Source organism: Drosophila sechellia, chromosome 2R, assembly GCF_004382195.2.
Source record: "Drosophila sechellia strain sech25 chromosome 2R, ASM438219v1, whole genome shotgun sequence".
Lineage (NCBI taxonomy): Eukaryota > Metazoa > Arthropoda > Insecta > Diptera > Drosophilidae > Drosophila > Drosophila sechellia.
The window spans coordinates 17,892,139-17,904,857 of NC_045950.1; the positions used below are offsets into that span (position 1 = coordinate 17,892,139).

Below are 12,719 nucleotides of genomic sequence, written 5' to 3' on the forward strand. Positions count from 1 at the left end.
GCATTTCATTACTCAATTACTTTGGCGAATATATCCGACAATTTTATTGTTCTTTTATTACGCTAGTTGTAATGTTTGTTTACAGTCCGAATTTGATGACAAAGTTGTAATTTCCCTGGGAAAATCATAGGGCAGCCCATGAAAAGCTGCATAACAAGAACGGCTGTATATGACGAATAAATTTACAAGTCCAGTTGGAAAAAATAGTATTCCAGCACGCACGTGATTTTGACAATGAAACCCCTTTCAATTTTTTCATTGCTTCCTATTTTTTGTTGCTCTTTCTTTTGGCGGAACGAAAAAGTTTCTTTTGTTGTACATTTTTTACGATCTGAGTTAGTCGTGTGACGGAAGCCCTATATGAATTCATAAAAAGCACTACATAAGTTTCGGTTTCAGTTTAATTTTACGGGTAGAGAGCCAGCGGGCTTTATTTACTCATTATCTGGACAACATTTGATCAACTATATATGGAGATCTCCCTTCTCTTTCGTCAAAAAATATTTTATAAAATGTCGAAAAGTTCATAAAACATAAAAGTAGGAATGCCGCCGCCACAGTGTTGTTTTGTTTTTGTTTAATGCGTGTCAAGTGGTTGTAGATTATGCATTTTTATGGTTTATGGGGCGCTACTCCATCGGTTTTCCTTTTAGACTATTGTTTTCCAAGCAATTAAAGATGAAGACGACTGAGCACGACCTTCTAGCCCCGAATTTCCCAGCTGTTTTCCGCCCTTCCGCTATCTGAATTGCATTTTTACGATTCCGATTCCAGTTTCGATTATATTTCCTTATTCTAGAGTGAGTCACTGCAGCAAGTGATACACTCTATAAGATTCTCGTGGTTTAGTGACTCATGTGAAGACAATGGAGCCCCAATCCATCAATCATTTCACTTGCCTGAAGGCAAACCTTGGGGTCTCATTGAACTTATTTCTCTGCTCTTCGCTTTCTTCGCCTTGAGGTTAAGCTAATTAAAATAAATGAATATATTCCATAATTTTAGGAACTGCATAGTTTGGTGGACTTTGACAATTAGCGGCTAAAATATCACTTTGCAAGTAGAAAAATCATTTTTCAAAACACAATGCATATTAATGATCTTATCGTTTTCTTGAGAAATGCCACAATTAAACATATTGAAAGAGTTCACAATTTAGTTCATTAAGCAACGGATTTCTGGGAATATCAAAGGGATAAATGGCATTTTGAAATGTGCATTGCTTGCTCATCAAATCTTATAGTCTTAAAAGTTGTATATATTTGTAAATTAAAATTAATTAAATTTGTATATAATTTCCTAGAACACAATCAGTTAAATGCAAATGTACCTTCACAATGTATCTGCCGACTGTATCTACAATCTCGCACCCATGTAAACTGTGACTAATTGAATGCCTATTTCTCCCGCTTTTGCTTTTGCTCTAAAAAATCCATTCCCGTTAAGACGAGAAGGCAACTCCCGGTTTTGGTAATTTGATATTTTCGATGTCCACGAATTTTTCACTAAATATGTTTAAACTCATTTCCCCTTTTGGTATCGCTTTCACCCCTCGTATCTGTAGATACTTATTCCATTCCCTTTCTGTTCTTTGTCTTCTGGTTGCACTGTTTTGTCTAATGAAGCGTTTAAACTCCTGTTCGTTGATGATAATTAACACAACTCCATTTCTGAAGAGTACTGTAAAAAAGGGGATCTCATTAACCCTTGACATTTGTCACACGAACGCGGGGGAATTTCGTTTTGCTTTTTTGAAGATGAAGGAGTTTTCGAGTGGGTTCCAAGTTTGAATTGAAGTTTCGGGCTCCTTTTGTCTGCTGTACAAGTCAATCTACGTGACATCCTTTTCGTCCTTACTTTTTTACTCCTTTTTCGCCAAACGAAATTGTTGAAACAGATGTCAAATTGTTGTGCATTTTGTATGTTTTTGTTGCCTTTTTCTAATGTATTTGTTTTCATTTCCATCGCGGCGGTGGCCCCTTTTGTTTTCGTTTGTTTTGGTTCATTGACTTTGCGCGGTTTCGAATTTCTGTGAAATACTCAAAACCCCATCCCCAGTAACTCCTACTTCACCAGGGTTCCTCAATCGATTTGCAGTCCTCGAAAAGGGCAACTGGATATGTCCTCACTTTATTTCGAAGGCAATCGCGGGAGTGCCGAAAATAAAGGGAGCAACACATGTGTCTTCTACATTTGGAGATCCTAAGATAATGCAATCTAGAGTTATGAGCTGGTCTAGTCGAGTTGCCACGGGGAGTCGTATATTTATAGCCATGAAGTTATGCTTGTTTAAGTAGATCTAAAGTGCATCTACAAAGGCCATTGCGTTTAGAATTTATTTGTGGTTAGCATGGTCCGTAAATTTTTAAAGGTTTTGGTGGAATGAAATATTATGGAACAAAAGTTGGTTGAATATTATTGGTTCCATACAGTTTGCATTGTATTATAATTTAAAATGTAAAACTGTTAGTTTTACTTAATGCAACAACCAATATTTTAAGTCTTTTTGTCTATTCCTTGCTTCCTCGTTCAATTTTCCACACCTTTCTGAAATAAAGAAGACGCAAGAAAGACAGCCGCAGACATGCAGAAAGTGCGAAAAATCATTTTGTGATAAATAATACAACTTCATCAGTGAAAAACGAACCCCCAAAAGCGAGGTTCCTCGCCCTCGAGAGGACCACCCCCCCGAAAGTCACCGTCTTCGGAGCGTGAGGCGTGCATAAGTGAAATGTGCACAAGATACAAGATACAAAGATACATTCGAGACAACACCGAACCGAGCAGCCAAAAAGGTAATTAATCATCGTCATGGGGCGTGTGCACGATTCGCTTAACGTGCGCCTTTGGCGGTGGTTCCCCCGCCACACTCCCTTGTTCCATCTAAAAGGGGGGATGGCCAGGGGCTCACGGAGGGGATTACGAGGGGCAGGGGCGCTGACTGAGGGTCACAGTTTGGTCTGTGCAGAGTCAGACAAACATATTACTCAGGGCATTTCCATATGGTCTACTTGAAGTGTACACCTAAAGATCTTAGCTGGCGTTCCTATGATATCTTTATTTAATATTGTACATTAAATATAAGTTTAGGAGATTATACAATTTATTTACAACAAACTCTTTCAAAAACTATTTGTTGTTATATACTACTTATTTTAACTTATTTGACAAAGATATTTCCTTAACATAAGATTAGCATTTTTTTTTCTCTGTAGCTTCATCTCCTTCAGCTGCGAACAAGGGGGCGTCGTGAGGAGGGCGTGGCATGGCGTGGCAATAATCATAACGAGGCAAATTAATGCGTTTCATTCTACATCAAGCAGAATTCCCGTGCACTTTTTTTGCCCACCCTTCTTGGGCGACACATTTGCTGATTTAGCAAATATGGGGAGTTGGTAGATACTTTTCCCCTTAGATATGTATTTGTGTTTATTCCAACCCCCAGAGTATCTAATACATTCTAAGCGTGTGTGTGGCGCCTACTTATTAATTTGCGAGTTTTTAAATTTTTAATTGATTGCGTGGATGATTTCAGCGATTCCGCGAGCGATTTCATTTGGTCAACAGGGCGTTGCAAACTGGATTTATTTAGCTAATTGGATGCTTCTTAATTAATGTGGTGCCGTTGGCTAGCCGCAGTGCATAGATTTAAATTAAGTGGTGGTACTTACTTTTGAAAAATACTATGCAGTTGTTGGTAGTGACAGAAATATCTATATATTTTATGTCGTTTGTATAAAAGCGGAAAAAAGATTGTCTGCTGACAGTCCTGTTATCAGGCTCTTAACATTCTCTGTTAAATGCGCTACCTGTGGCCGCTTTATAAATTCACTTGGATCGAAAAAAATCCACGTGCTTATCAGACAATGCTACAGAATTTATTGAAATAAACAAAAAACAGCTGTTGGTGGTGCAACAGCAACAACAACAGGGCCTATTAAATTCTATCCTCTCTCACACTTATCGCATGCGACTTTCCAAGCAAATGCTCTATAAAGCCGAGAGAGCAAAACCGGTTGGTTCGCTGTTATATTGTTCAATGTTAACCGATTGGCTCCGTACAAATCGCACTGTTAGCCGCCCTCGCACGTGTAACTTCCCATATGAGTCGCGCTGTTAACCGCTAAGGGTTAAAGTTGTCGCTGTTAACTCCAGCCGAAGGAAATTCGAATGTAAGGAAAGTGGCTCGTTCGATTGTTCGCTAAACGCAGGCGGTTAGTTTGGAAAATTTGTTCGACGGAGGCGGTTCTCACGCGGCTGTTCACGCGGATGCAGATGCTCTGTTATCGCCGCTCATCGAAATACAAATTTACGTAAAGTTCGCTGGCCAATTGGAAGTGCGCGTGCTAGAAAGTTGGGAGTTTTGGGCCATAAAACACAATTAAAAGTGCTAACGAGAAGGAAACAAAGTTACCGAAATAAATTCAAACAGAAAACGCAAAGAAAACAAGCTGCTTCGGCTTTAAAGATTTTATTGGCCCTTTGTGTGCGTGTAATTGCCTTGATTGATAACCGTTGACAGCGACTTTTGCACCCCGTCCCCGTCCGAAAAATTCAAGAAATTATATTAAAAGCTGTCGGCAAGTGTGACCAAAGTGCGTTAGAATTCAATAAGTGAAGAAGCGGAATAAGACGGGCGCTCATCCCCGCTTTTTACGCTTTGTTAGTGACGAGTGCGAGTTGAGGAATTTTCAATTAAAATTACACACAGAATCAATGCAATTATAGAGACGATTGCGAAGTGCGCACTCAATGCAATAAAAGCAATCAATTTAATGGATTAATTGAGCCTGAAAGAAATTCCTGGACATAACTTCAAAGTTCCTGCAAAGAAGTTGGAAATCTCTGTATTGCAAGTGCTTATCTACGAAAAGGTGAGTTGGTGGAATAATTTGTAATTGAAGGGTATTGAAAGGATTGTAATTGCATATCTCTGCATTTGATTCTTACCGGAACGGGATAGTAATTATACAGTAGAATGGAATTTCTTTATGGGAATGTATGAAGTTTGAGGGAAATTTCAAACATGTCAAGTTTTAGACCGTGGAAATGGGTTCTTTATTTGGATGGATTGGTTAGCTACCAAAAAAATTAAATTAATTACTCATCCAAAATTAAATGCTTATTTAAATGATCTATTGGAGGTGTCAATAGACTATCTTTTTCCAGTAGTCTTCCTGCCCCTTCTTTTATACTTCCTTACCTTTATGGTCAATTTGATGTGGGTCAGAACGGCATTTTCCGAATGCCAGGCAGGTTTGACATTTTTGTCTTTCGGGTACCATCTTTTTTCGAGGGAACCCAACCCATGAGTGTTGATTAGCATAAATGTACAAATGTACTTTACGTTAACTGCGGTTGGCATCTAATTAAAGTGAATGCTGGTGTTGCACTCGCTGCCGCATTGAATTTAAATTCAAGTTGGCGGCAGCTGTGAAGGCTTTCCCGACTGTCTAATTATGCGGCGTGAAAATGCAACGCATGTACAAATATTATTGCTGCAGTTGTTAACAGTAATTTCTAGTTGCTAGCTTTGTTTGCCTTTCCCTACGTGCGTCTATTTAAAGTGGATCTCAAATCGAACATTATTGAAACAGCTTCAAGTGGCCCGAAGGCAATTGTTTAAACACAGAACTTTTTGTCGAATAATGATGGATGCAGGCAAAACAAACCACTTTAGTTTGTGGGGCATATTTACAATGTTTTTGTATGAGGAAAGCTTAAAGAATGTTTAGGGGTTTCCCCTAAAAGGAAGGATGATAAATTAAATTTCTTGTTGTATCACTTTCAAAGCTGAACATTTTTTATAAAGTGTTTATATAGCTATTAAAATGTAACTAAGGCAAGGTCCTGAGGTTTCACCTTAACCCAAAGCTGTCTCTAGAAAACCCCAAGTCACAATAAGAACATTGTTCTTCAAAATTATGTGGGGGTGAAAATCTGGTTCAAGTGCTTGGAGAATAATTAGTGAATGTGAGAATTTGAGCATCGCATGTGTGCGTCAAGTTGACGGAAAATTGTGTAGGAAACATTCTTGGCAAATATTTACGTAGAAAAAAGGAAAACAGCGCTCTCGCTGAGCAAAGAGTTTACCTCAAGTGGACTTTCAAGTGGCTTGGAAAACGAAGAGGGACCTGAGTTCATTAAAAAAAAATGCACAGGAATGGAAATTGCTTTTTAATATTTTCAACAAAATGCAAACAGATTTCCACTGACAGATTAGCCGAGAAAGAACACTGCACCTACACAGTTTATTGAAATACAGGGGTCGCAGGGCACTGGAAGGAGATGGTGGTCCCACGTAGCTATCCTCCATCTCTTTCAGCCCGGATGACAGCAACTGTCACACGTTACGCATTAGCGATCTTCCCTCTCCCTCTTTGCCCGATCCCTGTCTTTTTCCTTTTGTATATGTATCTAGCTTGTGCAATGTTTGTGTAAGTGTGTCGGATCGCAGCCAGCTGACACAACTTGGCCCACCTCTCCGAAAAGAAAGTGTGAATGAGATGTGAACTGCATTAGTAAATCGAGTTAAGTCGGCCTAAGTAAGTACTTCGTACACTTCCGTTTCGAGTCTTTAAATTTGTCATCCAGTTGGGGAAAGTGTCAGAGGTGTTGGCTTGAATGGAGTTATTCCCGGAAAATGTGGGTAAACAGCTGCGTTTTCATTGGAGGATAAATGGATGGGAGGTATTCTAAATGCAATTCTTTTAATGTTAAGATAGAAGGATTCTCTCCTTGTATATTCTATTAACTTCATAATGTTAGTCATCAGGCTCATACTCATTAACTTCTTATTTTTCTATTATATTTAAATGCATTTTCTGACCGAATTTATGGTTTCGTGTTAATTCTTGATTTAAACAATTGCCGGCTTTAATTTTTTGCACCTACAACTATCTGCTAAGCCGTTGGCATTTAGTTCGTGCCACACCCAGTCCGAAATCCGTTTGTGATGTGAATAATTCCACCACATTGCACACTTGCCTTCCTCTCATTTGCGTCGATTTCGGCGATTTTCCCCGATTTCCCCGCTTTTCAGCTGCAATTGTGGTGCACATTTTGCTAGGCAAGTGGTTGCATTTCGGTGGTTGAAAAACGGTGGTCTCGGCGGTTTCGTTTGCCTCTCGTTTCGGGAAAGTTGATTTGTTTGAACTGATTATGGGCATGTTCGGTGCGGTTTGCTTTGAGTTGCTGCGCCAGATAATAGTTTTAAATAAGTTTGGACTCGAATTTAATTGACCAAACTAGTCCCCACCACATCGGAGTGGATATCTGCCCACTCCAATTAGCCCAGCAGACTCTGTGACAAATAAGCGATGACACGAGAGACGTGACTTATCTGGAAAACACAAGGCATTCAGGGAGGAGTATCTCAATCTTCATCGGGTCTTCATGTCATTCTGTCTGCCCAGTGTCAGTGGGCATTAAAAACTAAACAAATTTCATCCATCCTACTCGTGTTGGGAAACGCTGTGAAGTTTTCCCTGCCCGAGTTGCCCAACAATCTCACAGATGCCTACACCTGTCGTCCGACTAATTTATATCTCGTAGATAAAGCATCGCATGACATGTGGTCCATCTGTACTAAATATAAACACACTCAGAGTTATGGCCAGAGTTGACCAATATGAAATCATTAAACAACGGCCACAGAAAAGATGACGACAGGCAAACAAATTTGTTTAGAGTCTTGGTAATTTGCATAATTGAGTTGGAGGAGTGTGGGGCATTGTATTGGGTTACAGATCCCCAATAGCCGATAAACAATAAAGTGCTGGGCAGGCAAGGTTGCTGACATTTTCCATGGATGTCGTCGCACAGATCTTTTGAGTGATTGAGTTATGGCCGAGATTTTCAGGAGATTTTCTGGCATTAGGGTTTCACATTTTATGGGCATGTGCGTGGGGACAAATAATTCTTGTTATATTGGTTTTCAAATTTCATATGCTTTTGGTTATGCGTCGGATTATTTTTCAGATGAAAGAGATATGAATTTTGTAGGAGGGGCGAGATGTGAGGCAATAATCAATATAAATAATATGTGTACCTTGATTGAACAAAGAGCTGGTAAAACTGCATGCTTATTATTCTGCAACGGTTCCATTTATGACCGTCTACTAGTTAATTTATATATTATTGTTTCCTTTTTAAAACAATATTTCAAAGAACCACTTCGCTGAAGTCATCAGCAACACATCCTTTTCCAATAACCAGCGGATTGATCTATTCCTTGTCCATCAAACGCCTCATCCTTTTCAACTGCAGAGAAACTGAAAACCTTCCATCAAAGTTAACTGCATTTTTATCGACTCCCCCGCCAAAGGTATAATTTCTGAGTAATCAGAAACTGGCCATTCGAAGTTCCCTGCCCATCTGCCCACAACGATTACACAATTTGCATCCGACTCACGTACAAGTTGAGTGTCAGGATCTCGAGTTTAGCTACTGAATGGACTCACTGCGAGCAAAAACCCAAGAAAAACCCAAACTGCAGACCGAGACCAAATAGAAAACCGAGTTAAATTATGATAAAGCCGGAGCTGCAAACAAAAAACCCATTCTCTCCATTGGGTCTGTCTTCGGTTTATACTCGTATCTTTGCCAGCCGCCTCGACCGCAAAATGAACTGACCAAATGGCTCGGACGGAGAAAACATTTTTGCTAAATGCAGTTTGGCTGCAGATTAGTGCGAGTTGATTATTTACTTTGGCTTCAAATTGTGCAATGCAAATAAACGGTTTGCAGCCGCAGCATTATTATGTTAATGGCAACGAAATGCAGTTGCATTCGCAGTTCTCGGTTTCTTGAACGTGTTGCCCATGCGGGTCGTAAATTTAACTCCAACTCCGCAGCTCTGCAAGTCCACAACTCCCAATTCCGATTTCGATTCCCACTGAAAGTTTCCAGCCGCGAAAAGACCAAAGTCAGCGCCAAAAGGCAAAATGCAGCCCGGTCCAGGCGATGCATGTTGATTATTTTTATTGCAATTGACAAATGTCGGGGAAAATGTCAATGCTCTTGCGGCGGGTAATTCTTTTGTAATTGACCAGCTGCCGTTGGTTTTTCACTTTTCCGGCTTTATATCCGACTTTTACTGGGGGTCACATAAATTTTGGCAAAAATAGTGATTTGTGGGAATGCTTAAATCGTAAGCTGGTGGAAAGTTTGCTTAAACTACTGATACTCAAAGCATTTTAATGACAGTTATGAAAACACCCCACCTTAAGTTCATTCCTTAAAATACCATTATCATTTTAGTGCTCCACCTTCAGCTGCTTTTAACCTGTATCTTCCAACGTTTTCGCACATAAATCTTCTGCTTTTTATAAGCCATCGCATCGTGGGTGATCTTCCCTTTATGCGAGGCACACAAAAGCGCATTCAATGATTGATTATGTTCGTATAATTCATTAACTTGACACCCACGCGCATCAAAAATTCACCAAAATAGATGGGTTTCGCTGAATATTTAAGTAATCAATAGATTATTCCAACCATTTTGCGTACAGAAGAAATCGGTCTGATGGAGAAGAAGAAGTGAGGGAGCTGCATGATGATGCGCCCGCATTCGCAAAGGCAGTCTGAAAAATGATTTCTGCTGACTCACGATAAGAGTTACAATAGTCCCAGGCAGTTTATCTTGTCCTGGCAATCACGTTCGATTATTAACCCCCATAAACAAAGGAACTCGCACAGTAGCCCTTAACCCCTCTCGAACCGCCTTAACCCACAGACTTCTGCCGCAGACTACTTCCCATTTTCATTGCCACATGCACCTCATCTACTCGCTATTTACCATGCACTTGTAAAAGACTTAATTATGAAAATATTAAGTAAATATTAAAATAAATGTAACAATGTTAAATTATACGTATAAGATTATTTAAATAAAAATATGCTGAGTTATTCTATAAGAAGCTAAAACTAGCCAATCGGCTTACGCATTTTCTGTCCGTGCACTGTGTGCTTTCCTAATAAATGTTTTTCAATTTTCATTGTGGTTAGTAATTTTTCCTTTGCTCATCATGCAACTCCATTGTTGTTGTCTGCGGCTTTTCGTTGAAAATGAAGGAGGCAGTGGGGAAAATGCTTCATCATCGACTGGAGGCCAAGGCCTAAGGTTCGCCTTTGTTGCCTTATTGAGCCATCATAACTGCAACTTTGTTTGTTCTTTCTATCGCTACAATTTTTTGTGGTTTTCCTCGTTCCTTTTTTTGCTGATTAATCATGCTTTTTTATGGGTTCGCTGGCAGCTGTTCTTATGGCAGTGAAAGTGGCCCGAGCTAAAATTTCTTATATTTTGATAACTGAATTAGGGTTTTGGGGAAAATAAATTGTTGGAAATTTGATGTGGTAAGCTTGATTGAATGTTTGTTCGGTGAACTTTGGAATTCATATCTTAACCCAATTTTTAAAGTGTGTATTTCTTTCTTCTTCTTAATTAATTAGATGATTTCCCGCTCTGTGCTTTATTAACTAATTTCCAGCACCCAGATGTTCTAACTATTTTAGACAACTCATCTTCATCTGGCTGTATTTTGAAACGACCTTCCCCTTTTCCCAAAAATCCAATTGCCACAGTCATCATTTTTCACGGCATGCCAAAGGCACCCGCTTTTCCTGTCAAAAAATGTTTGTTTTTTATATATTTGAAATTCCCCCTAATAGGAGAAGAGGAAGGTGACCAGCTAATGCCGTGTCCTACCATTATATAATTTCCACTTTTTTTGTGCCGTCTCACCGAAGCAAAAATGTTATAAATCATTCGCGTGGGCATATTCTTAATAGACTTGTTACTTGTGTTTCCATTTTGTTGGCCTTTTTGCCTTTATATTTTGGGCTCGATTGCGGTTGTATTTTTTCTGTTAATTAAATGCCAGGCTAGTTTGCGATTTTGAAAAGGGTTTGGGTTTTGGTTTTTGTAATCTTTTAATTAGCAAACATCCTTTTTCGGTCATTCTAACCCTATCTCTGTTTCTTTTTTGCAGGTGAGTGAACTTTTGGAGGGATAACAAGCTAGTGAAATGATTCAAGTAAGAAAAGTTTATAATCAACTGGAAAAAAAAACTCTCGTGGAGCAAAGCCAAATCAAGTGAAAATCTTTTCACACCCAGAGATACAATAGAAGCAGGCGAATCTGGATTGGATGGGGATTTCCTTTTCGTTTCGTCCCAGTCTTCACTTTCACCCGGCAAACAAAGCGGTTTTTGTGTGTTTTGAGTGACAAAACCGCAACAGACATTGACTTTTCACTGGTCTCCCACTACCGGGATCCCTCAAAACTTTAAAGAACCGAAGCCAGGAACATTGTCATCATCATCACCATCGTCGGCATCAGTCAGCCCAACATTTCCTTCCGCTTGTTAGAGGAGGTTTTATTCGGGGATTTTTTGGGGGTGGAGCTTGGAGCTTTTCTTCTTTTTTTTTTGCAAGCGTCACATTTGACGCCCCACAAAAATGGGGGATTAAAGGGTATGGGTGCGGGAAAAGTTGCGGTTGGAAGGGGGTCTTCTGCTCGAGGGTCTTCTGTAACTACCTTTTGGCATATGGTTAAGTTGGCTTTGGCTTTGCGAGTCCGCACGTGATTGATGGTTCTTCTGTAGTCCATGCATATCCCTTTTTTCTTCCATTCTCGGGTTTTCGCCTGCACCTGTTGTCGCACCAGTAAACTGGAAAAGTTGCTGAAAAGTAAGGGAAGGTCTTGAAGATTTTCCCTGCGATAGGGTGGAGCTCTATAAAAATGGAACAGCCCATGGGGAAATATCCCTTATAATGCTTGTTATTGCCATTTCCTGCTGGGTTTATTTTTTCTAGAAAAAGAGACCCCAAGGAAATGCAGATTATAGGACTATCAAATATTGGGTGAAATGAATAGCTTGGAAATTTTATTATTTCTTTTCAAAACAACAAGCATTTTGGATATTCCCATCAAACACCTTTAAAACCTTGAAAAACTCTTTTTTGGACTCAGCTCTACTTTCACTTTCCCCTTCTCATTTTCCAGCTTTTCCGAAGGGCTACTCCCGACATGGAAAACATCTCTAAATCTCTAAACAAGCTGCGTCTCATTTCTCAGTTCTCGATTCTCTACTTCCGAGACTTGTACGTCAATGTCAAACTTTGACAGATGCCACCCGGCAGAGAAAGGAGCTGAGAAAAAAAAGCGAAGCATGGATTTACTTTTATTTTATTACTGTCATTGTAGCTCACTGGCTGCTGCCTCTCCGTCTTCCGGGGAAAACCATTGGGTCCAAGGTTGTGTGGCTGATGAAAGGGGGGAGTGTGGGTGGCTGGCTGGCTGGTGGGTGGCTTCCATTGCCGTTATGTGGCTTTTGCGTAAGGATACATGGACGTCGATATCCCTTTTGGCTGCTTTATCATCCATCTGTGTTCCCGGCGTTCCTCCATTCTTTGTTATCTGCTGTTTAGTCAGGCGGTGGAGAAATGGGTGAAAGTCTTTCGTCCTGCTCCTTCGACTGGCAGCTTTTTGGCAAGTCGTAAATTAAAAATGGCTTAATATGTAAATCCTGCATCTTTCTGCCGTCTCTTTCCCTCCGTCTAGCACTGGCTCTTTCGCTCAGATTAGTTTTGTGGATATTTGAGCTTACGCCTGTCCCTGTCTTCCCATCCATATCTCTGCATCTCCATCTTTTTCTCGGACATGCTGCATCCATAGTGGGGTTAATGTGGCTGGGTCCTTTCAACCCCACATGTCT

General features: G+C 40.0%; 1 protein-coding gene across 1 annotated transcript in view; it reads left to right on the top strand.

Moving 5' to 3' along the window:
• The first annotated feature begins 4,231 nt into the window (after positions 1–4,231).
• The window catches only part of LOC6620711 (leucine-rich repeats and immunoglobulin-like domains protein 1), a 73,824-nt gene continuing 65,336 nt past the window's right edge, over positions 4,232–12,719 (top strand). Inside the window, exon 1 of the mRNA XM_032715801.1 lies at positions 4,232–4,874. The gene's annotated coding sequence lies outside the window, so the exon portion shown is untranslated. The remainder of the gene's footprint in view (positions 4,875–12,719) is intronic.